At 38.4% G+C, this 23,801-nt stretch overlaps 1 protein-coding gene across 1 annotated transcript in view; it reads right to left on the bottom strand.

Moving 5' to 3' along the window:
- LOC131436971 (fat-like cadherin-related tumor suppressor homolog) overlaps nt 1–19,744 on the bottom strand; it is a 537,375-nt gene extending 517,631 nt beyond the window's left edge. The window contains exon 1 of the mRNA XM_058605986.1: nt 19,398–19,744. The gene's annotated coding sequence lies outside the window, so the exon portion shown is untranslated. The remainder of the gene's footprint in view (nt 1–19,397) is intronic.
- Nucleotides 19,745–23,801: the final 4,057 nt, after the last annotated feature.

Here is a 23,801-nt window from a genome sequence, read left to right as displayed (position 1 = left end):
AATGTTTCAATGGACGCCGGTGTCAAACGTAGTCAAAGATTAAGACAATGGTTCTACGAGGCAGTAGCCGCATTTGCGAGCCTCGATTTGGAATGATTTTCATGGATCGTAGTACAAGCAACTGAATGCGAAAAATCGGTTGCAAAATCTGTGAAAATTGGTATTACTATTCCCAATTGGTTTATCATTACCTTTGGTGTACCACAAGGCAGTCACCTTGTGCCTTTCCTATTCCTTTGATTTCTCTTTGGAGTGCTTGAAGCTCTCGAACGCAAATGACTCCAAATTGTTTTGCCATTTCTATATAGAAAGGCTATGCAATCACTGTAAAATCCGACTTTTGAACCGCATTCTGTCAGTTACGTCACTTATACTATTATATCTCCGGAATCGAAACTGACAGCAACTTGATCTTCGAATTTGATTCGCAACGCAATAGTATGTATATTTCAAAATCCAAGGTTTACAAAGGCCATTCCTGCGTGTTGATTTTAATGTCCATAGTCATGTATTTTCAATTATATATCATTCAAATGTTGATTAATAGCTAGCAGTGTCCTGTTTTGCCTGCTAAAAATCTCCGGCATACCGGATTTCGCTAACGTAGACGACGGTTTTGAAGGAGTAAGCGATACATCAATGGGAAAGAATCGCTCTGAGTGGTCAATCGATGCAAAAGCGAAGCTGTTGGAAAGACGTAAATCTATAAATGTAAGCGAAATTATAGCTAACGTTTCAGTTCTAGGTGTAACATGCCAGGGGTAGGTTGTTGCTAGGCGCTATAAAACGATTTGAAGCTTTAATTGGATCGGATGAAATTACATGTTATGTCATTTTCGCCTGAGAAATTTGCAACTACTCCATGGTGAATTTTGAGTGCTTTTCAATTTCTAATTTATGTAAGATGAACTCGTTTATTAATGGAAAAAAGTTTATCGCTTCAATCGAAATCGCAGAATGCTAGTGGTAGTGGTAGAGAAACTTAGCGCTATAAAAATAACTGCGTGCATACAAAACTTGAACACAGGATTGGCGAAGGGAAGCTTAAATATCGAAAGTATGTACAAAGATGTAATTAGATACATTTGGAATATTGATGTAATTTCAAAAATTGTATTTGTTTTTATAGAGAAAAGCAAAAACAGTGCAATCTCAGCAATAGCTTGAATAGTACTGCGAGGACTTTTCTCCATAAAAAAAAACAATTATTTCTCGATGGTATGCTGAGATTAAACGTGCTCAAACACTGACACTGAAGATGCTGAACGCGCCGGCAGGCGAAGCTGCTTCACCAACATAAAATAAATTTTTTGCGTCGATATGTGACAATGGACGAAACCTGGATCCATTACTACACTTCGGAGTCGAAGCGGTCATCAGTCGAGTGCACTGCAGTGGAACCAAACTTAAGCCTCACTATTTTGGGATGCTAATGGAATTTTGTTCAAACACTACCTTGACAAAGTAAAGACTATCAATAGCAAGCGTTACTTTGGCCAATCAAGGCATTTGAAGGCTAAAATCGGTGAGACTTCAAATTAGGAAGGAAAAAGTGCTCTTCACTAAGACACTGCACCGTGTTACAAGGCACTCGCAGCTATGGCGAAATGGCCTGAATTGGGCTACGAATTGCTCCGAATCTACCATATTCTCCGAACTACTATCTGTTTGCAGATCTAAAAAAAACTTCAAGGAATGAGATTCTACTTCAAGGACGAAGTCATAGCTGAAACAAAATACCAATACCAAAATAAAATGATTTTTTCGCGTCGATATGTGACAATGGACGAAACCTGGATCCATTACTACACTTCGGAGTCGAAGCGGTCATCAGTCGAGTGCACTGCAGTGGAACCAAACTTAAGCCTCACTATTTTGGGATGCTAATGGAATTTTGTTCAAACACTACCTTGACAAAGTAAAGACTATCAATAGCAAGCGTTACTTTGGCCAATCAAGGCATTTGAAGGCTAAAATCGGTGAGACTTCAAATTAGGAAGGAAAAAGTGCTCTTCACTAAGACACTGCACCGTGTTACAAGGCACTCGCAGCTATGGCGAAATGGCCTGAATTGGGCTACGAATTGCTCCGAATCTACCATATTCACCGAACTACTATCTGTTTGCAGATCTAAAAAAAACTTCAAGGAATGAGATTCTACTTCAAGGACGAAGTCATAGCTGAAACAAAATACCAATACCAAAATAAAATGATTTTTTCGCGTCGATATGTGACAATGGACGAAACCTGGATCCATCACTACACTTCGGAGTCGAAGCGATCATCATCATTATGAGATCGAATGTTTACCTTGTAAACAAAATATGTTTCGAGACTTAGATTTCACACCGCAATTCAACCGCTATCCAACAAGTCATGGATTGTTAAAACTCGTTCATTTTTAACGGAGATATCAATATTTTTGTGTAAGCGACTTTTTCCTTTTATTCCAGTAGTAGCAGTTTTTTGTCGTGAATACGACTTACTTTACTATGGGGCGCCTTTTCCAAATTAGCCATATGGAAGAATGGGCAAAACTTAATCGTGAATATGTCGACTTGTATTAATGGCAGCAACATAATACTTTCACTATTTCATCAAAAATACAATCAGGAATTTAGGATAATATTTTGAATTGTGTGAGATAACCACAAACAACTCAAAAATTAAGTTTTCTCAAAATTTTAAAAACAACGCGGAAAACTTTTTACTTTCGCTTGGGGTTTTCGCGCAAGGACGACGATTTTGAGGTAGTTAGGCACATATCTTCAACTTAACGTTATTAAAGGGGAACCGTGGTCGAAAATCGATCATTTCTTCTTGTGCGTTAGATGGAAGCAGACGTCGGTGCGTGAAGACGCATTCAACCAGCGGCATCGGAGAGTGCACCTTCTGTATTGTTAAAAACCTCAAACGCTCAGGTCGTAACTCGTAGTTCTCATTTGCCTTTCGGTCGTCAAGGCGAGAAGACGCATTAAACCAGTTTCGCATAATTTGGCACTGCAAGCGGGTGTGCTGCGGTTTGTACGCAAAGCTAGTTCCAACTCAAATAAGAGCGATTGCTTCATGCAACAGAGCTTCTGGTAGTTTGCATTGGAGAGAAAGAAAACAAGAAACGAAAAGTGCACAACATTATATAAAATCAGCCGTTCTAATGGCTCTAAATGATATCAAAAGAACTATTAAGATTACTTCTTTGCAAATCGAAGGTATAAATCATCAGTTTAATGAAAATCCAAAATAATTTGATTTGCTTCGTTCCCATTTTTGCTGTGCGAAAATCGTTCGAGATAAATGTTCCGAACTGTGCTAAATATCTTAGAGAATTTCACAATTTGGTCCTTCTAAAAGTCAGAAATGAATCCTGTACAGCATCTTGATAGTTTCTTTCAATGAAATATGCCAATCCGAAATGAGACAATCGACGTCAAAAATCGTTTAAAATTTTAGTAGTGAAAAGGGGGAAAATTTCGCAATTCACACAATCGATTAACTATCAATTTGAATTTGAAAGTGTAAAGTTATGTCCAGTTATGTCTCTGACATTACACACATTACATTTTTGCTTGGGAGCCAAGTGAAACAAGATTTTCAATACTGTTGTATCCAATAATCTAGGAGAACTGAGTCCAGCATTCGATCCATTTGGAAGTATCTTTTCTCAGCGATTCCATTATCTATATTTGTACGAAAAGGCAAACAGGTTTCATCTCCTGCACGAAATGTCATAAAAAGGATGCTGTACACTAGGGTGGTGGTGATATCAGCTCCACCAAACTTTTCGTGTTTTAATAAAAAAACAATATACGAGGTCTGTTCAAAAAGTTCCCGGAATTTTTTAATTGCGCGCGTCTGGAGAGTCCGGCGGTCAAATTTTTTTTTATTGTGTTGGTACATATGTCCCTAATGTATGGTGAAATTTTCAGCTGTATTCATTGTTTACATTCTGTCTTGTAGCGGCTGGTGTAGACGTGTTTTTTTGAGCTCGGCGATTTTTGTTAGTTTAAACAATGGAAGAATTGAAGAGTCAAAGAATTTGTATTAAATTTTGCGTGAAAAATGAAATAAAGTGGAACCAAGTGTGCGAAATGTTACAGATAGCCTACGGTGAGTCTGCTATGAAAAAAAAAGTGTTTACGAGTGGTATAAGCGTTTCCAAGATGGCCGCGAAGACGTTGAAGACGACGAACGCTCCGGTCGACACAGCACGTCAATAATCGATGAAAATGTGGGAAAAGTGGAAAAAATGATTATGGATGATCGCCGAATCACTATTAGAGAAGTTGCTGATGAAGTTGGATATCAGTTGGCTCATGCCATCATATTTTTTCAAATGTTTTGGGCATGAAACGAGTGACAGTAAAATTCGTTCCAAAACTGCTGAATTTTGATCAAAAAAAACAAGACTTAAATCATGCCCAAACCTCCTTATTCACCAGATATCGCTCCGTGTGATTTTTTCCTGTTCCCAAAGTTGAAGATACCCATGAAAGGACAGCGTTTTTCATCGATTGAAGAGATAAAGGCAGAATCGCTGAGAGTGCTACAGAGCATTACAAAAAGTGACTATCAGGGGTGTTTCGAAGACTGGAAAAAACGCTGGCATAAGTGTATTATATCTAGGGGGATTACTTTGAAGGGGACCATATAGATGTAGACGAATGAATAAATATTTTTTTAGAAAAATGAGAATTCCGGGTACTTTTTGAACAGACCTCGTATAATACAATGTAATATAATTCAATTCAATATATAACAAATAATGCAACAAACAACAGAACCACATATGGCAATATACTACCATAAATATTGCACTCAAACTACATGCCATTTCGCACCCTCTCATTCTGCTACTAACGCAGAAGGCGATAGCACCCAGTCGACGCCGTTCTATTGACCAAATGTCATCATAGACGCTCGGGGAGGCATGAGATAGGAACTTGTGAGAAACTTAGTTATCTCACCATTTGACGACCCAATCAAGCGGATGTAATTTACTAAATACGTTGTTTCGATGTCAGAACGTGTGATTTATCTGAAATATTTCTTGAAAACAGAAGATTATTCCATTTGTTGTTCGGTACGTCCAATTTTTTTCACATCGATTGATAATCACATTGAGATTGAATTTCTGTTTTGCTGTGTGGAAAAACATTTTTATGTACATCATAAAATAACGCCACAGTCAATAATTTTATTTTGAAATGATTGCTGCGCAAGTATCAATTGATACTTACAGGTATCGTACTTTATTGCCTCTTGATACCTTGTATCGATACCCAAAATTTCGATATCCCGATACCCTAGGTATCGATACTTTACCTTCCGAGTACCACCCCTAACACTCGGCCCTCTCGGTTTCGGAAAATTTTCCAAAATTTAAGCGAATTCTCTACTTATTTTTTTATATAAAAAAAAAGTTAAAAGGGTATCATCTCACTGCTGGATGGATTTAGCACATTTTTTGTCACTGGGAATTTATCCTCAGACTATTATTAACAAAAAAGGCCAAACAGAATGGATCGGAAAAGAAAAAAAACAAAGCTACTTGGTCAGAAAACAGTCATCAGACAAAGAGCGAGATTTGAAACAAAACATAAAAAAACTAGAATCGCACACACGAACCATCATCGAAAATCCCACTCTGAATCGAAACAAACACTGTCCATCACGAACGGATCCATTTAGTCAGCACAATCGTGAACCATATCTTTCTGTGACCCAGTTTTTTCGAGCTCCGTTCGATCATCACAGTCGACGAAGTCAACGTCAGCACCGTCGAAGCCTGCCAAGTGTGACGGTTCACCGAACGGGAGTTCGGATGGGCTCCAATGGCTTCCAGCAGATCGGACCAAGTCAGTTCTAGTCATCAGCTGGCTGACTGGCTGGCTGGCTGCTAACAAGCGCAGCTTCGTAAACACCAATAAATTTGCAGCTCTGTAAATACGCTCAACAGCATAAGCCTGGAATCAGTGCTGCTACCGCTTCTCGTTCTCGTTCTTGTACCGGTAGCTTCCCTTCAGTGGAGCCAGCAGACTGGATGCGATTCAGTTTCGAGAGTTGGTACGGCCGAGGCCAACCCGAGCGCGGTTGTAACGGTGATGAAGATTTCGCTTCAAAACGGTCGACCTTTTTTGCAACCATCTCCATCGTCTCCACACCCTTGCACCGTTCCGTAGAATCACCAGGCAACAACGCAACATCGGAAAACATATACCCACCACAATTGCCGAGGCAATGAGAGCCGGGCTTCTTGTTCGTCTTGGTGGTGAGCGTCGTCGAGCATAAATAAGCATATACACTAGGAGTGAAATATAGCGACAAATGCAAGTTAATGGTGGCTATCATACCCGGATGAGCTGCAAACTTGGTAAAGTAGTAGGTTTGTGCCTTTTTTTGTCTTCCTTTCGACAGAAAAAATACCTTTTTTTCTGGGCAAGGTCCTCCCTCGTCTAACCCATCGGTGGGAAAATGAACTTCCGGAACCAGAAACCATAACAACAACCCCCTGTTCGGTATTATTTTATTATTGTTTTTCTAAGCACTTGTGCTAGACTAAATGAGTCGTCATACGATAAACTCAAATAAAATGTTGCCCCATCACCAAGCACCAATTCAATTGCCAGAGGGATCAAACATGTACTCATCAATCATCGGCCAGAGAGCGGCTCTTATCAGGTTATTTTTCATTTCCACTTGTTTCCTCTTACGCGCACATACTTAGCGCTTTTCGTCCCAAACCCCAAAACCACCGGATCCGTTCTGTCAGTAGATGGCGATTGTGTGTGGTGCCGAACGTCACTCCACACGACGATGCGGAAAAAAATATGTTCGTCAAGTCCATGAACTATCGATTCAATGACATGTAAACTCGATGTCTTTCGATGTGGTGCAATAGTCGGGAAGGGGAGCAACACTGACAAGATTTATATGTATATAAATAGAGTCGTAATGCGCCTTTTGACAAGCGTGTTGTGACAGCGAGATACTGATGGGGACTCATGCTGCTGCCGGGGTGAGTGAAAGGGGTAGCGAGTTAGAAGCATACTTGGTCCCTATTCCCCCTACGGTACGGTACGAAGCGTGCCGAGGCAAATAACTCTTTTTTTCCTTTTTGGCTTTTCCTATGCGACAAGCATGATTTTTGTCAATCGATGTCTTGGGAAGCGCACTCGACCCGCTTTTCGATTGGATATGTGTCAAATGGTACTTGACGCGAACGTGCGCTATTCGGAACTTATTGGAAAATTATGTTCTATATATGCTACACAAAATGAAATGTTTACGGGGGAATTTCACTCAAGGCTTGATTTCATTTTAAAACCTCCCCGAAATTCTGAATGAATTGGTTGAAAAACTACAAGGGACTACTTCGAACTGTTGACGTAGAACTACAAAACCTGTTGCCAGAATCACTACTAAAATTTGTTATGAATAGTCAGGCAGTAGTTTCATGTATTTTACACGGAAAAGCCAGCGATCGCAAAACAACTAAAATATTAGTTGTTTTTCTGATTTTGATTGGTTAAAATTTGGTACAACTAATCAACTGTTGTTTTAACTGATCTGTCATTTTTGATTTATCGTGCTGGCAGCTTAGCAACGACACCCAACAAGTAATGAAACGTTTCAGTTGAGCAATGCCAAACACCCTGAGCGAACAATGAAACGTTTCGATGAGATGTCACTCGTGCAATTGAGCAAAGATACAATCCCAGCAAAGTTACTTGTATGCATGAAAGCAAAAAAATGTCTCAGTTGTTTCAACCAATTATTCAGTTATTTGAACTTAAAACGCCAATTGCAATAAATATTTTTACTGTTACCCTCTTCGGGGGCAGCTAATCGTTCACTGCTTGAACAACGAAATTTTACGTAGTTAACTGCTTATATCTATATAATTAAACTCACAAAAGATATGGAAATGAACCAAAAGATTACAATTCTCAAAAGGGAACTCACCAGAAAAATAGTCACAGGGAATTAGGAAATTTTTCCTTCACTTGCAGAATGGCTCGCTGGTAAACCTAGCGTTACAGATACACTTTCAAGAAAATACAAATAGTACCACTTCACTTTAGCAGCAAATTTTTAAGTGTTAAGCGGTTTTAATAACATTGACATGAACTGTCCTAGAATACATTACTCTCAGATGAAATTCAAACATTTTTACTGTAGGAATATCTATTTAACACATGGAAAACTTGTCTAACAATTAACTGTTATATTCTTCTGCATACTTTCACTTACATAAAACGACCACTACGTAACTAACATAAATGACGTTCATTTACCATTGAAAATTTTCAATATGAAACGCTTCTGGTGAAATGAAGAGGTTTTTTGTTCTGCGTTTTGCTGTATTCGTTCTCCGCCAAGTGACAGCATTTGAATACAACAATTTCGGTTACCTGAATGGTTATGTCAAAATCAACAGATATGTTAGTTAAATCAAAAACATTTTAGTTGAAACAACCAGGGCGTGAAACAACAATTGCAATATTGTAATTTTGTGATCTGCGGGTTCTCCGTGTAGCAATGGTAGTCATTTTTATGAGTTCCATATAAACTCATTTGCATCCATGCGAAAAAAAAAATACGAGAATAATTCTTTGAAAATTTTGAGCTGAGCTGAAGTAGATCGCCCGTAGTTGCACTTCGTGATTGACCGAATAAGGTGAAATGTACAATGAACCAAGAAAATGAAGCTTGGGAGAAGCAACTCATTTCCACTGTACATACCCACTCACTCCTAACTTTTTATTAAATGATCAATAACGACGCTGGCTACGACCAAAGGCTGTGCTACTGAGGGAAAGGAAGGAATATTAGTCCGATACTCGTTGTTTTTAGAGACCGCGGGTACCACTGTATCTCCACGAGAATCACGGGATAGGAGATTTGTTAGTAGGGAGGGAAAGGGATCCGGATATGTTTTGGTAAACAATATGATCTCAACAAAACCTGATTATCAATACTCAGGAGAAATATAACAAGTAAGAAAAATATAAAATATCTCCAAGGAACGATCTCACCAGTATCCCTTTTCTCCTGCTCGCTCTGCTGTCAGACTTTTATTGTTAGGGTGATGCAAAATATTTTTTCCAAATGTGTTGAGATAGAGGACTGCATTCTTCGGCAAAATTGTAGAAAAATTTATATCCTGAGGACACCATTGAGATATCTCCAACGGTTTTAGAGTTACATCTATTTTAAGAGAGCAGCTTAGAGGTTTCCTAAAAAATCAGATTTTTTGCTCTAACTTTTTCATTTATCACTTCTCGTATTTGATATCTTTGAACTTTTTTTAGAATTTGATGACTGGTGCATTTAGGTAGCGTTTTCTGAACCGGAGTTATGAGCGAAACTAGTTTGAAAACAGGTTATTTTTAAAGTGCTATATTAAATATAATATATTCTTTCCTTAAAGCTTGCAGTTGCTCATTTGGAGTTAGTAGAGCTTCTTATTGCAAGATAAAAAGATTCTGCAATTATGAAACATGCTCTGCTTGCTATAGGCATGTACAGAGAGAAAGCGCAAGAAAGTCGAAATAAATCAATTCACAAGTACAGGGAGTTCAAATCGCGAAAGTTCAATCATTTAGTGAATCTGGAGGATGAATTCAAACGATTCCTTTTAACGCCAGATCCAGTAATAGCATTATCAAATAGAGTAATAACCAATGTGTGGGAACTTCATCTTCCCGATTATGCAGCTGAATTAGTTTCAACACTCTAGAAGACAAAAATACCTTATATTCATATATAGCTAATACATGCCTTACATGATAGAACCTTTTTCTACGTTATCCGGGTTTCTAGTTTTGTCTTAGAAATGCATGAAACGTTGGGATCTGGTATTACCAGTGGCGTCTTGTCCTCATGTGCACCTAGTGCACTGCACAACCAGTCAATTTGAAGGAATTAACTGCATCCCCATCCGCATCCGCATTTTTAGAATTTGGGTACTGAATATAAAATAATGAGCGGTTTTGTCCACAGCACAATAAACACAAATTCACAGTAAATGCTTGCTGGACAATGACAGTCAAAAGATCTTTTTATATTGCACTGCCGAATCCAATACGCTGCGCTCTGAACTAGAGCACTTTACTTTGTGCACCGGAATTGCGTGTATTTACGTCCATCTCATATACACCCAACTTAAAATTTCAAGTATCTCTTGTCGCTGTGTTAATGTATTTCCCGTGCACATGAGCTACTGCCAAGGGGAGGACGCTTAGAACAATGTGCCAATCACACATTAACACAATGCGTTTGTGAATTTATCAATATTGGCACTTTCGTTTTCATACAGTTGCACAGTTGCGGCACACAAAGGGCTCACTTTTGACAAGTAGCTGTTTCATGGGGCACAACGTGGCACACTTAGACTCACAGTATATCACGTGTTTTTTAAAGGCACAATATAGTTTGTGTTAAGCGACTCTCCCCTTGGCTACTGCACAGATTCAAGAAGAGAACTCAGTTCTGAGATTTGCTGTTATCTGTCACGTTTTGCTCTGTGAGAACTTGTATGCACACTTCAGTGGCGTATGCTTATGGCAGTTGAAAACAAATTGCTGTCTCAGTTGCAACGTTAAAGAGCTTTTATAGATGAAGTTATTGATAGACTTACTCGACATGCAGAGCGCCTAATTCTTCTATTGTATAGATGATACGAAATACGTTTATTAAAAAGGTTCACTTCAAAAGTATATCGTTGTTTCATTATATTGAAAAACACAAGCGAATATCCATTCCTTTATCTTTAGTTTTCACTTACAACGAACTGTCACATCTGATATCATACTGCATAAGCAGTGCACAACCTGTGAATTTTGTCACGAGACGCCTCTGGGTGTTACCCTGAATTTGTTTCTTAAGTCAATTCTCTGACACTGGGATAATTTTCAAACACAGGTCTCACCTTTTTTAATCCACCTAGTGTTGTAATGATGCCTTTCTCATATTACTTATATATCCAAAAATATCACTAGAAGATTGTGTGAAGAGATTTTTTTTAAATCTTTAATAAAATAGAAACTTTCTTTGGGTATGAACTAATATAACCTTTTCAAATTGTAAACAGTTATGACAAGCTAATAATTTTTTGTCGTGAATACGACTTACTTTACTATGGGGTGCCTTTTCAAAATTAGCCATATGGAAGAATGGGCAGAACTTAATCGTGAATATCTCGACTTGTATTAATGGTAGCAACATAATTCTTTCACCATTTCATCAAAAATATGATCAGGAATTTGGGATAATATTTTGAACAGTGTGAGATAACCACAAACAATTCAAAAATTAAGTTTTCTCAAAATTTCAAAATAATGCGGAAAACTCTTTACTTTCGCTTGGGTTTTTCGCGCAAGGACGACGATTTTGTGGTAGTCAGGCACATATCTTCAACTGAATGCGTATAAAAGGGGAACCGTGGTGAAAATCGATCATTTCTTTTCGTGCGTTCGATGGAAGCAGACGTCGTGGGAGTTAAACCTTCCACCAGCAGCGACGGAGAGAGCGCCTTCTGCGTGGTTAAAACCTCAAACGCTCAGGTATCAACTTTCATTCGCTTGCTGGCCTTCAAGGCGAGCAGACTGCCATCGCGAGAGTTAAACCATCAACCAGCAGCGACGGAGAGAGCGCCTTCTGCGTGGTTAAAACCACAAACGCTCAGGTAGCAACTTTCATTCGTTTGCTGGCCTTCAAGGCGAGCAGACTGCCATCGCGAGAGTTAAACCATCAACCAGCAGCGACGAAGAGAGCGCCTTTTGCGTGGTTAAAACCTCAAACGCTCAGGTAGCAACTTTCATTCGCTTGCTGGCCTTCAAGGCGAGCAGACTGCCATCGCGAGAGTTAAACCATCAACCAGCAGCGACGGAGAGAGCGCCTTCTGCGTGGTTAAAAGCTCAAACGCTCAGGTAGTAACTTTCATTCGCTTGCTGGGCTTCAAGGCGAGCAGACTGCCATCGCGAGAGTTAAACCATCAACCAGCAGCGACGGAGAGAGCGCCTTCTGCGTGGTTAAAACCACAAACGCTCAGGTATCAACTTTCATTCGCTTGCTGGCCTTCAAGGCGAGCAGACTGCCATCGCGAGAGTTAAACCATCAACCAGCAGCGACGAAGAGAGCGCCTTTTGCGTGGTTAAAACCTTAAACGCTCAGGTAGCAACTTTCATTCGCTTGCTGGCCTTCAAGGCGAGCAGACTGCCATCGCGAGAGTTAAACCATCAACCAGCAGCGACGGAGAGAGCGCCTTCTGCGTGGTTAAAAGCTCAAACGCTCAGGTAGTAACTTTCATTCGCTTGCTGGGCTTCAAGGCGAGCAGACTGCCATCGCGAGAGTTAACTCTCGCGAGACTCCCATCAACCAGCAGAGACTGCCATCAACCAGCAGCGACGGAGAGAGCGCCTTCTGCGTGGTTAAAAGCTCAAACGCTCAGGTAGCAACTTTCATTCGCTTGCTGGCCTTCAAGGCGGGCAGACTGCCATCGCGAGAGTTAACTCTCGCGAGACTGCCATCAACCAGCAGAGACTGCCATCAACCAGCAGCGACGGAGAGAGCGCCTTCTGCGTGGTTAAAAGCTCAAACGCTCAGGTAGCAACTTTCATTCGCTTGCTGGCCTTCAAGGCGAGCAGACTGCCATCGCGAGAGTTAACTTTCGCGAGACTGCCATCAACCAGCAGAGACTGCCATCAACCAGCAGCGACGGAGAGAGCGCCTTCTGTGTGGTTAAAACCTCAAACGCTCAGGTCGCAACTCTCATTCGCTTGCTGGGCTTCAAGGCGAGCAGACTGCCATCGCGAGAGTTAAACCATCAACCAGCAGCGACGGAGAGAGCGCCTTCTGCGTGGTTAAAACCACAAACGCTCAGGTAGCAACTTTCATTCGCTTGCTGGCCTTCAAGGCGAGCAGACTGCCATCGCGAGAGTTAAACCATCAACCAGCAGCGACGAAGAGAGCGCCTTTTGCGTGGTTAAAACCTCAAACGCTCAGGTAGCAACTTTCATTCGCTTGCTGGCCTTCAAGGCGAGCAAACTGCCATCGCGAGAGTTAAACCATCAACCAGCAGCGACGGAGAGAGCGCCTTCTGCGTGGTTAAAAGCTCAAACGCTCAGGTAGTAACTTTCATTCGCTTGCTGGGCTTCAAGGCGAGCAGACTGCCATCGCTAGAGTTAACTCTCGCGAGACTCCCATCAACCAGCAGAGACTGCCATCAACCAGCAGCGACGGAGAGAGCGCCTTCTGTGTGGTTGAAACCTCAAACGCTCAGGTAGCAACTTTCATTCGCTAGCTGGCCTTCAAGGCGGGCAGACTGCCATCGCGAGAGTTAACTCTCGCGAGACTGCCATCAACCAGCAGCGACGGAGAAAGCGCCTTCTGCGTGGTTAAGAGCTCAAACGCTCAGGTAGCAACTTTCATTCGCTTGCTGGCCTTCAAGGCGAGCAGACTGCCATCGCGAGAGTTAACTTTCGCGAGACTGACATCAACCAGCAGAGACTGCCATCAACCAGCAGCGACGGAGAGAGCGCCTTCTGTGTGGTTAAAACCTCAAACGCTCAGGTCGCAACTCTCATTCGCTTGCTGGCCTTCAAGGCGAGCAGACTGCCATCGCGGGAGTTAAACCATCAGGGACAGAGAGAGCACCTGCCATCATTTGGTTTTCGGTAGTCGTAACGAGAAGTTCAATTTTCAGATTTTAGTTCCGCAATATAGGTTTAGAATTCAGAGCCTGCGTGCTGAAACTGGATTCTGGAACTGTATTCCGGAACTAATTTGAGTTTCGAAATTGCAATTCTAGAATTGAAACTGGATTCTGAGTCTGTTATTGGTTCTAAATTTAGTTCTTGAACTCAGGATCCAGTTCTTTATTCCAGACTTCTTCTATTCGGTTCTTTTTAGAACCATAATAATTATGCGGAAATTTACTTTACTGTACTCTATAAAACCCATTCTGGTAGTCATGGCGAAAAATCGTCTTCATGTTTTAGAGCTTAGTTCTGGAATATGGGTTTAGAATTCAGAGTCTGCGTGCTGAACTAACTCAAATCGTCACCATTTTATTATTATAAAGAACTATACTGCTTATTTCATAGTATTTGAGTGCGTTTCAGAATGTTAAATGTAACTAATCTGTAATTTAGTCTAGGCGCATCGTTTAAATTTCTAGTAATGAAAGAGGGGAAAGTTGCACAATTCAAACAATCGATGAACTACCAATTCGAATTCGGAAGCATAAATAAAGCGTGTCAAATTCGTATTCACGACATCCAGTTATGTCTCTGACATTTCACACCCGTACTTTTTTCTTTATTTTGAATGATTAAACACACAATAAACAGCAACCTATGAGACTATAGGAACCTTCATTTGGGCCTGTTTGTGGAAATCGATCAAATCATATCTGAGAAAATTGAGTGAGTCTCGTTTTAAACTTTTTGACCACTATTTCCGGTATTGCTGGAACCGAAAACTTGGAACCAGTATAGTCGAAGTCGGTTCGTTTAGTAAATAACTAATATAGCCTACAAACTGAATCAGTTTTAAACCAAATCTAGAAGAATTTTACCCTTTTCTGCATCGTCGCTCTAAATGCCGGTGTGAAATTCAATAGCAACCAATGGGACAAAGAGATTTTTTATTTTATGAGTGACATTATTTGATGCATACTCACACACATACACGCACAGACACATACATTGCTCAGCTCGATGAACTGTGTCGAATCATACCCTCTGGCTCAATTTTCACTAGTATATTTCTAGTGATTGCTATATGAGAAAGGCAATAAACGTACTTTTATAGAGAAGCATCTTTCAATAACACTAACAAATTGAATAAAAGAATTAGAAATTTACAATTTTTTTCACCTCAAAATATAAATTTTGATGTGGCAACCCTCCACGCTATACAAAATTTAACAAAGCACGCTGCGAACGGAGCAAACCCAAGTAGCAATTGAAATGCGTTATGGTTTTGATTATAATTTATAGGAGTTTTGTAATTGATTGTTCAATCACTACTTGTTTTATAACAACTATAATAAGTGTCGCTTTTGACAAGTAATATCATAGTTTTTAAAGCTTCTATAAAACCTTTTACCTAGATTAACAACTGGACTAAAAATAAATCAATTTGTACTAGAATAAAACCATGCAAACGCTCTTAATATTGCTTTAAAAATTTTCCTTTAAACCATTATTGTCAGTTAAATTCTTTAATAAATCTAGTTTTGTGTTTGTGCGTGTTCATTGAAGGACAGTTTCACTCAGAGCAAATTTGAGGGTTCTAAAGTACATTTATGATCGTAATGCTGGTTTCAAAATTTTCTTGAATTTGAAGTTTTACCGCAGGTTTATGCTGATTCTTCACTTTGCTATATAAACCTTATGACGAATGGTCCACTTGACAGGAACATACTCTTATAGAGGTTTACAGTACAGCTTTCGTGGAGTTTGAAGTTTTAATGCAAGATTTATTATGTAGCATTGAAGATAGCTACAAGTATTTATTAATATTAAAAATGTTACTTGGGAAGTCGCACGTACCGTCGCGTACCAGTTTTGCATTTGCATGACGATTTGTATGTTTTGACACTCATCGCTCTATAATGTCGGAACCGGATCTGTATGAAATTGCACAGTATATTTAAAGACAATGAGAGTTTTAATTCGAATCATGATTCGAGAAAATCGGCTTAGCCGATGCTGAGAAATCGAAGTGAGTTCCGTTTTTGGAGATTTTCTTCACTACTATCGGTGCTTTCGGAAGCGGAAACCGGGGACTAGTAGTTCCAAAGTAGTTTTATATACTAACTAACTAACAAGATCTGCCAATTAGATGAATTTAGCAGTAAGTTTTATAAACATGTGCACCTCGTTTCGCCATCACTTGTAAAAAATAAATTAATGAAATTGAAAATTTTCACTAATCGCACTGTAATACCGGAACCAGAAGTCGGATTTGGATCAATTTTTCTATGACTTTTTATAGAATTTCAAGACATATGCAAAGTCTTGGCATTACATTCTTTTTGTGGAATTTGGCCTTTCAGTTTCAACAGACTTCGCAGCCGATTCTTAGTGTACAGAATCAAATTTACGTATGTTTCCTTGTAATTTCGGAACCAAAAGTTGGATCTAAATGAAATTCAATAAAATTGTATGAGGCCATAAGACCTTTAATTTGAAGCTAAGTTTGTGAAAATCGGTTCAGCCATCTCTGAGAAACGTGTGTGACTTTTTTTTTCCTTTTTTGGTGCATATCACTCTGTAATTCCGGAACTGGAAGTCAAATCCAAATGAAACTCAGGATTTTTTACGGGACCGTGAGACCTTTCATTTGAATATAAATTTGTGAAAATCGGTTCAGCCATCTCTGAGAAAATTGAGTGACATTATTTGTCACATACACACCCACACACAGACAAACATTTTGTGATCTCGACGAACTGAGTCGAATGGTACATGACACTCGGCCATCCGGGCCTCGGTTGTAAAATCGGTTTTCACAGCGAGTGCATAGCCTTTCTATATGAGAAAGGCAAAAATAATGTTGATTCGTTTTATGTATTTCTAAGACATTCAACATCGAAAAAAAATTCTTTAGCTTTAGCGAAGTTACGCGATACGTATCCCCCGCGTGATGGAAGACCTCAGTGCACTGAGAAGCAATTTAGTCGTTCCCGAAACGATTTAAATATCGCACTCAGCTAAATGTGCGACAACTCACTTCGAATTAATTATCTCGTTTATTAGCGACTAATGTGCATTAACAAATTGTATGAGATATCGATTTTCCACAGATTAGCCTCTAGATTGCTGATTTAGAACTGGAAATGTTTGCAGTGCCCATGTAAGACTATTAAAATCTAGGTTACCTGAATATTTATATTCTACTACATAGATTGTAATTGGAGCAAAACAAATAACTGATCATTTAATAAAATGTTTTCCGAGTTTTTAGCGTGTAGATGTAACCAAAGTTTGATAAGTAATTTTAAAATGGAACGAAGGAAGATAATGTCTACGTGAAAGATTTCATTTTTTTTTTTTTTTATTTTTTTTTTTTAAATAACTATTTATTGGAATATGAGTTAAAATTAAATTATTAAGATTTAAATTGGGTGTTCAGCCACAAGTGGTGACTTTTCAGCCCTGTTATATATATATATATATATATATATATATATATATATATATATATATGATTTGGTTATTACCATGAAGACATCATTTGCTTCCGCAATTCTGAGATTTTTGTGTAGGGAAAATTCTAAACCTACTTGTATTGTGTAATGGGGAAAAGGAACTTATATACTAACTTACTAACTAATACAGAGAGCGAATCGATTCAATTGAAGATTGCATCGATTTTTGTCGGAATTTGCTTATAATATTATGTGACATTACATCTAATGGTTCTATATTTGTGAGTCTGTGTAACTCATTTGTACTAAACCAGGGAGGACGCTTCAGAATCATTTTCAGAATTTTATTCTGAATCCTTTGAAGCGTTTTCTTCCTGGTGGAACAACAGCTTGACCAAATTGGTACCGCATAAAGCATGGCTGGTCTGAAAATTTGTTTATAAATTAACAATTTGTTTTTTAGACAGAGCTTAGAATTTCTGTTTATAAGAGGATATAAACATTTAATATATTTATTACACTTTGCCTGGATTCCTTCAATGTGATCCTTGAAAGTGAGTTTTTTGTCATACGTTAAACCTAAGTATTTAGCTTGATCAGACCATGTCAATTCCAAGCCATTCAATTTGAGAATGTGATTATTGTTTGGTTTAAGAAAAGAAGCTCTTGGCTTGTGAGGAAAGATAATTAATTGCGTTTTTGCTGCATTTGGTTTAATTTTCCATTTTGACAGATAATCACTGAAAATATTTAAACTTCTTTGTAGGCGACTGCAGATCACTCTTAGATTTCTACCTGTGGCTAACAGACTTGTGTCGTCACAGAATAGCGATTTCTGACAACCAACGGGTAGATTTGGAAGATCAGAAGTGAAAATATTATACAAGATTGGAGCTACACTCGAACCCTGCGGAACACCGGCTCGTACGGGTAGCAATTCAGATTTACAGTTCTGATAGCTAACCTGAAGAGTACGATCAGTTAAATAATTTTGAATCATTTTGATCAAATAAATAGGAAACTGGAAATCAGACATTTTTGCTATTAAACCTTTGTGCCAAACACTGTCGAATGCTTTTTCTATGTCTAGAAGAGCAACTCCAGTGGATAACCCAGAAGATTTATTTGATTTTATCATGTTCGTTACTCTGACAAGTTGATGAGTAGTTGAATGTTCATGACGAAATCCAAACTGCTCTGGTAAAAAAATTGAATTCTCATTTATATGAGTCATCATTCTTAACAAGATAATTTTTTCAAAAAGTTTACTGATAGAAGAAAGTAAGCTAATTGGGCGATAACTTGATGTTTCTGCTGGGTTTTTATCAGGTTTTAGGATAGGAATTACTTTAGCGTTTTTCCATCTTTTTGGGAAGTAAGCTAATGAAAAACACTTGTTGAAAATTTTAACCAGGAGTCTCAAGGCAACATCGGGAAGATTTTTAATAAGAATATTAAAAATTCCATCATTACCAGGAGCCTTCATGTTTTTGAGTTTCCTAATAATTGATTTAATTTCATCAAAATTCGTCTCAATAATGTCATCGTGTGATAACACTTGGGTTGAAATATGATCATATTTCAGTGAGACTTCATTTTCAATAGGACTCACAGCGTTCAAATTAAAATTGTGGACACTCTCGAACTGCTGAGCAAGTTTTTGAGCTTTTTCGCCATTTGTAAGAAGTATTTGATTTCCTTCCTTGAGAGCAGGAATTGGTTTCTGAGGTTTCTTAAGAACCTTAGAAAGTTTCCAGAAAGGTTTAGAATATGGTTTAATTTGTTCAACTTCTTTAGCGAAATTTTCATTTCGCAAAAGAGTAAATCTATGTTTAATTTCTTTTTGTAAATCCTTAACTATGTTTTTCATAGCAGGATCACGAGAACGTTGATATTGTCGTCGACGAACATTCTTCAACCGAATGAGCAGTTGAAGATTGTCATCGATGATAGGAGAATTTAATTTAGTTTGAGCTTTGGGAACTGAAAGATTTCTAGCTTCGATAATATAATGATTCAAATTATCAATTGCTGTGTCGATGTCCGCAGAATTTTCTAAAATAGTTTCATGATCCACATGATTTGAAAGATTTCATTTATTCATGCCAGCCTTTAGATTAAAACGGTTTAACATAATCTCAACTCCAAGTGGCAAACAGGTAAAAACGGTCAACTGTCGGTGGCGAGGAGTAAACATCCAATTGGATTGGAGGGATTTGTTATGATGTTTACAGCTTACCTGAGTCCGAAAAAGTCTACCCTGATTGCCAAGATTGTCGTTTGTTTCTTCTCTTTCCGATTTACACTACCACAGAACTTATGCTTCATTAATCAACATAAATGAAAACACGAGGCCATTTCTCACACGGCATTGATTCACACCTGAATTTATTTATCACTATCACTATTCACAGTCAACATTTACCCGGAATAAGAACTTTTAAAACACAACGTTAACGTTTATCAGCAGCTCGCTAAACTAAATCGAAACTCGAAACATCACAAATCGGACGGACAGCTGCTGCTAACACAAACCGGCTCTTCTCGTGCCTCACCACGCATCTTTTCTTCCCAATGCACATTCGTTCACTGTTGCCCTCAGCTCAGCGATCGGAAAGAAACACACACACATTAGAAAAAAAGCTATGCACCATAAACAAGAATGTGTCTGCAGGAAGGTAGGAACAGATACATAGTTGATGGCGGGTGTGAATGTGTGCGTGTGTCAGATTGGTACCTTATTTTCACTTGCATTTTGATCGAGCTCGAGTGAAGCATGTTTATTTGTTTACTGAGAAGAAATCCGAAATTAAGTTCAGTTTTAAACTGGTTTTATTTTTCACTCTTCGAATGTACTAGGAGGTCAGCAGTTCGACAAGTGCAACTCCGCTGCCGTTTGCTGTAGGCACAATAGAAACAGCACAATCAGCAATCCTTAACATCAAAAGGTCCTGGTTCCAAATTGTGCATCGTTGCATCGTTCGTTTGCGCCAGATTTTTCGACTGCGGAAACTGCAAGCTCATCTAGCTCCGTTTCTTAGAACGTTTCCAGTCAAACGGTACAGTAGGGACACTTCATGCTGTTGGTGAATGCACTTTTGCTGGTGTCTATGTGCAGTGCAGTTATCTGAATTGCCATACAGCCACCGACAATCGGACGTGTTAGTTTAAGAGGTTGTGCCGGAAAGGAGGAGCATATAAATTTGAGCTAATAGGTTATGTTGCATGTAACATTTTCATCTGTTATCTGATTTGAAGATCATCCAGTTTCTTGTATATGCGTTGTAGTACTTTTGTGAATTACAGATGAGCAACAAATCACATAATGATTCACTATTTTTGAATTAGCTAGACGAATGAAATCTATCTTTAAGGTACTTTCAAAATTTTCAATAATAATTGTGAGTAGAGATTTTGAAGAACTCATCGAAATTTCATACTAAAATATACCTCTATAGAACGAAGTTTATCAAAATCGTGGTTTTAAAACATCAAAAGCGCTAAAAGATCAGTGATATATCAGCATTCTACGCAGAGCAGTTCGAAAAACGTAACAACTTACGTATCGTAAAACTTTAAATGAATAATCTTATAAATATTTTGATTTCAAAATATATCATTTAAAAAAGAAACAATGAAAAGTAGCATTTCTTTACGTTTCGTCTTAGACTCGTCAGTGCAGAGCAGTTCAAATTGAATTTTGCTTAATGCAAAACTCGGCAGTTCAGTTTGAATCGCTGAGTAAACGTAAAGTTAACGCTATATCCGTTTTGCTTAAATGCACCGAAGCGCAATGTATAATCTGACGTCTTGGCGGAAAAAAGCATTTGGCAACTTTACTGGCCGAGCACAGTTTTTGGTAATTTACTACCGCGTTTTGCATTAAGCAGTTCAATTTGAACTGCTCTTCACTGACTAGTCTAAAACGAAACGTAATGGAATGTTTTAATCGGTAATGTGCGCCTACAGCACAAAAATGGGTTTTAACCAAAAGCCCCTAAACTATCCTAGATTGGTCTATTGGTTTCTCTTCAAAACATTCAATATTTCGAAGCTAATTCCTTCATTTTCCGGATAAATAAAAATAATTTCCATGAGGTAGTCACAATTTAGGTGCCCTGAATCTGAAAACTATGGCCATTACCGCATAATAAATGTTTTGATGATAAACCAAATTGTCCAAAAAGCTATCATAGTATTCAAAATGCAAAGTGTCTGTATGTGTGCTGTCAACTAAGAGGTCGAGATCTCAGAGATGGCTGGACCGATTTTGACCAAACTAGTCCGAAATGAATGGTCTCCCCGCCACCCTGAACGCAATTGAATGGTTTTAAGATCGAATGTTTACTTTTTGAGTTATGCGAAGTTTTATGTCAAACTGTTTTTTTACAATATCTTTCACACTTGATCACACATCAATATGTTTCCAGACTTAGATTTCGCACGGTAAGAGCTATCCAACAAGCCATAGATTGTAAAATCCGTTCATTTTTAACGGAGATATCGACTTTTTTGTGACTTTCTCCCCTATTCCAGTAATAGGAGTTTTGAGCATTGTATGACAAAGCAATGCTTGGGAGCAACGTGGAACATGATTTTTTATATTGTTACATACAATTGTTTCTAAATACCAAAAAGACTGTTTACAGCATACTTTTCCATGACATTTTGCATCGGACCGATTTTAGCACGGTTCGTTTTTAGCAACATAATTGTTCGAATATGACATATGAAAACCAGATGATGGCAGCATTTTCGAGTTGAAAGCAGTTCCGTAATTATATTGATTTGAACTACTTACAGCAATAAATGCTGGAAGAACATAACACCCATATACCATTCGAGATCAGAAAATGCGTGTGTGACAAATAATTTCACCCAATTTTCTCGGTGATGACTAAACCGTTTTCTACAAACTCAGATTCATATGAAAAGTCGTATGCTCCCAAACAAGGTTCCTGAATTACGTTTGGATCCGACGTCTGGCTGCGGAACTACAGGATGATATTTGAAACGAAAATAAAATTGTGTAACTCATTTTTCTCGTAAATGGCTGAACCGATTTAAGATTCAAATGAAATCTAAGAGTTTTAAGATCCTATAAAACAGCTTGCTTTGTAGTCAGGTTCGATTTCCAGATTAGAAGATACATTTTCACATAAATTAATCAGATTTTTCGGGTTCGCAGATTTGGATAGTCGATAACCAAATAAACTTGCTTCAGTTTTCGATTCGGAAGGTACCCAAAAATTTAGTTCGCACTACGAGTTCACAGTGTCTATGCTAGATGGCGCAGTTATACACGGTAGTTACCGACATCTCACCGCTTTGTCTTGTTCCCCTCTTTGCCCCGCATTTCCCTACTAACAATAGAAAAAAAATGGTGATGAACAAATGTAGTCTTTAAACATTTACTTGCATCTCGAGATCATTAAACGGAAGGTTAAAAAATCTAAATTGAAGGAATTGAGAAGATCGCTACTAAACTGCATTGATTACGACAAATATATCAAACAGAGCTGTCGGATAACTGTTTCTGAGAAGGCGTTTTTAAACTGTAAAGAAAATATCTATAATCTATCTGAAAGCTAATCATGTTTCTGTTGAAATTTAAATTTACAGTCTTAAAATTTGAATTTGCATTTTCAACGTAAAAAAAGAATTTTGCACCATCAGTTCGCCATTTTGTCATAAACACAACTTTGAGAAGCACCTCAGCCAAAATTACTAGCAAATTTTCAAAAAAAAACATATTCCATTAACGATGAATCCCAATTGATTTAGTGTCATTAGTCATGGTTTTTAGGTTGCTCGAAGGATTTTTTTATACGATTAACTTGACAACTGATGAAGTTTATGAAAAGGTACATTAAAAAATACTGGGCAAAAAGGTAGAACTTCTTAACATTTAAGTGAACAACATTTTTTGCACTCACTTTTCTCGAAGATGGCTGAACCGATTTTCATAAACTTAGATTCAAATGGAAGGTCTTGTAGTCCCATACAAAGTTCCTGATGTTTATTCGATTCCCACCTTCGGTTCCAGAATAACAAAGTGTTATGTGGAAAACAAATGAATATAAGTGCACTTACTTTTCTCAAAGACAGCTGAACCAATTATTACCAGCTTAGATTCAAATGAAAGGTTTTGTGCTCCCAAATTGATCTCGTAAATTTCATTCGGATCCGGCATTATAGGGTGAAGATTGTTGAAATATCTATACCGTCACTAAAAGCGGTGAGTAAAACACGGAAAATAATTTCTAAGCTTGTCTCAAAACTATTTCAATCGATAGTCATTGTCAGGAGACGGCCAAACAAATTATTTTCGGGTTTCCTGGTTCCCGGGTTTCGATTTACGACCGAAGACTGCGACTATAGACTCGAAAATGTATCCTGGTACCTGCAATACTGGAACTCATTTCGCTTACTAAGAGATGGTCTTACAGATCTGAGAAATGCTTCACTCTGTAGGATTTACTAGTTGATTAACAAACCTTTTTTTAAGAATCAAAGAAAACTATTTTGCGAAAATCCATACATTTATATATGAGGATATGAGAGATATGAGAAAGACATTATTACAGGCTTTTTTTGGAGCATACACGGTCAAAATTCCGATTCTAGGAATGAGCAAAACGAA

This window comes from Malaya genurostris, chromosome 3 (assembly GCF_030247185.1).
Source record: "Malaya genurostris strain Urasoe2022 chromosome 3, Malgen_1.1, whole genome shotgun sequence".
In the NCBI taxonomy this organism is placed as follows: domain Eukaryota; kingdom Metazoa; phylum Arthropoda; class Insecta; order Diptera; family Culicidae; genus Malaya; species Malaya genurostris.
Note: the sequence above shows the minus strand (reverse complement) of the source record. Positions and strands in the feature narration are given on the sequence as shown.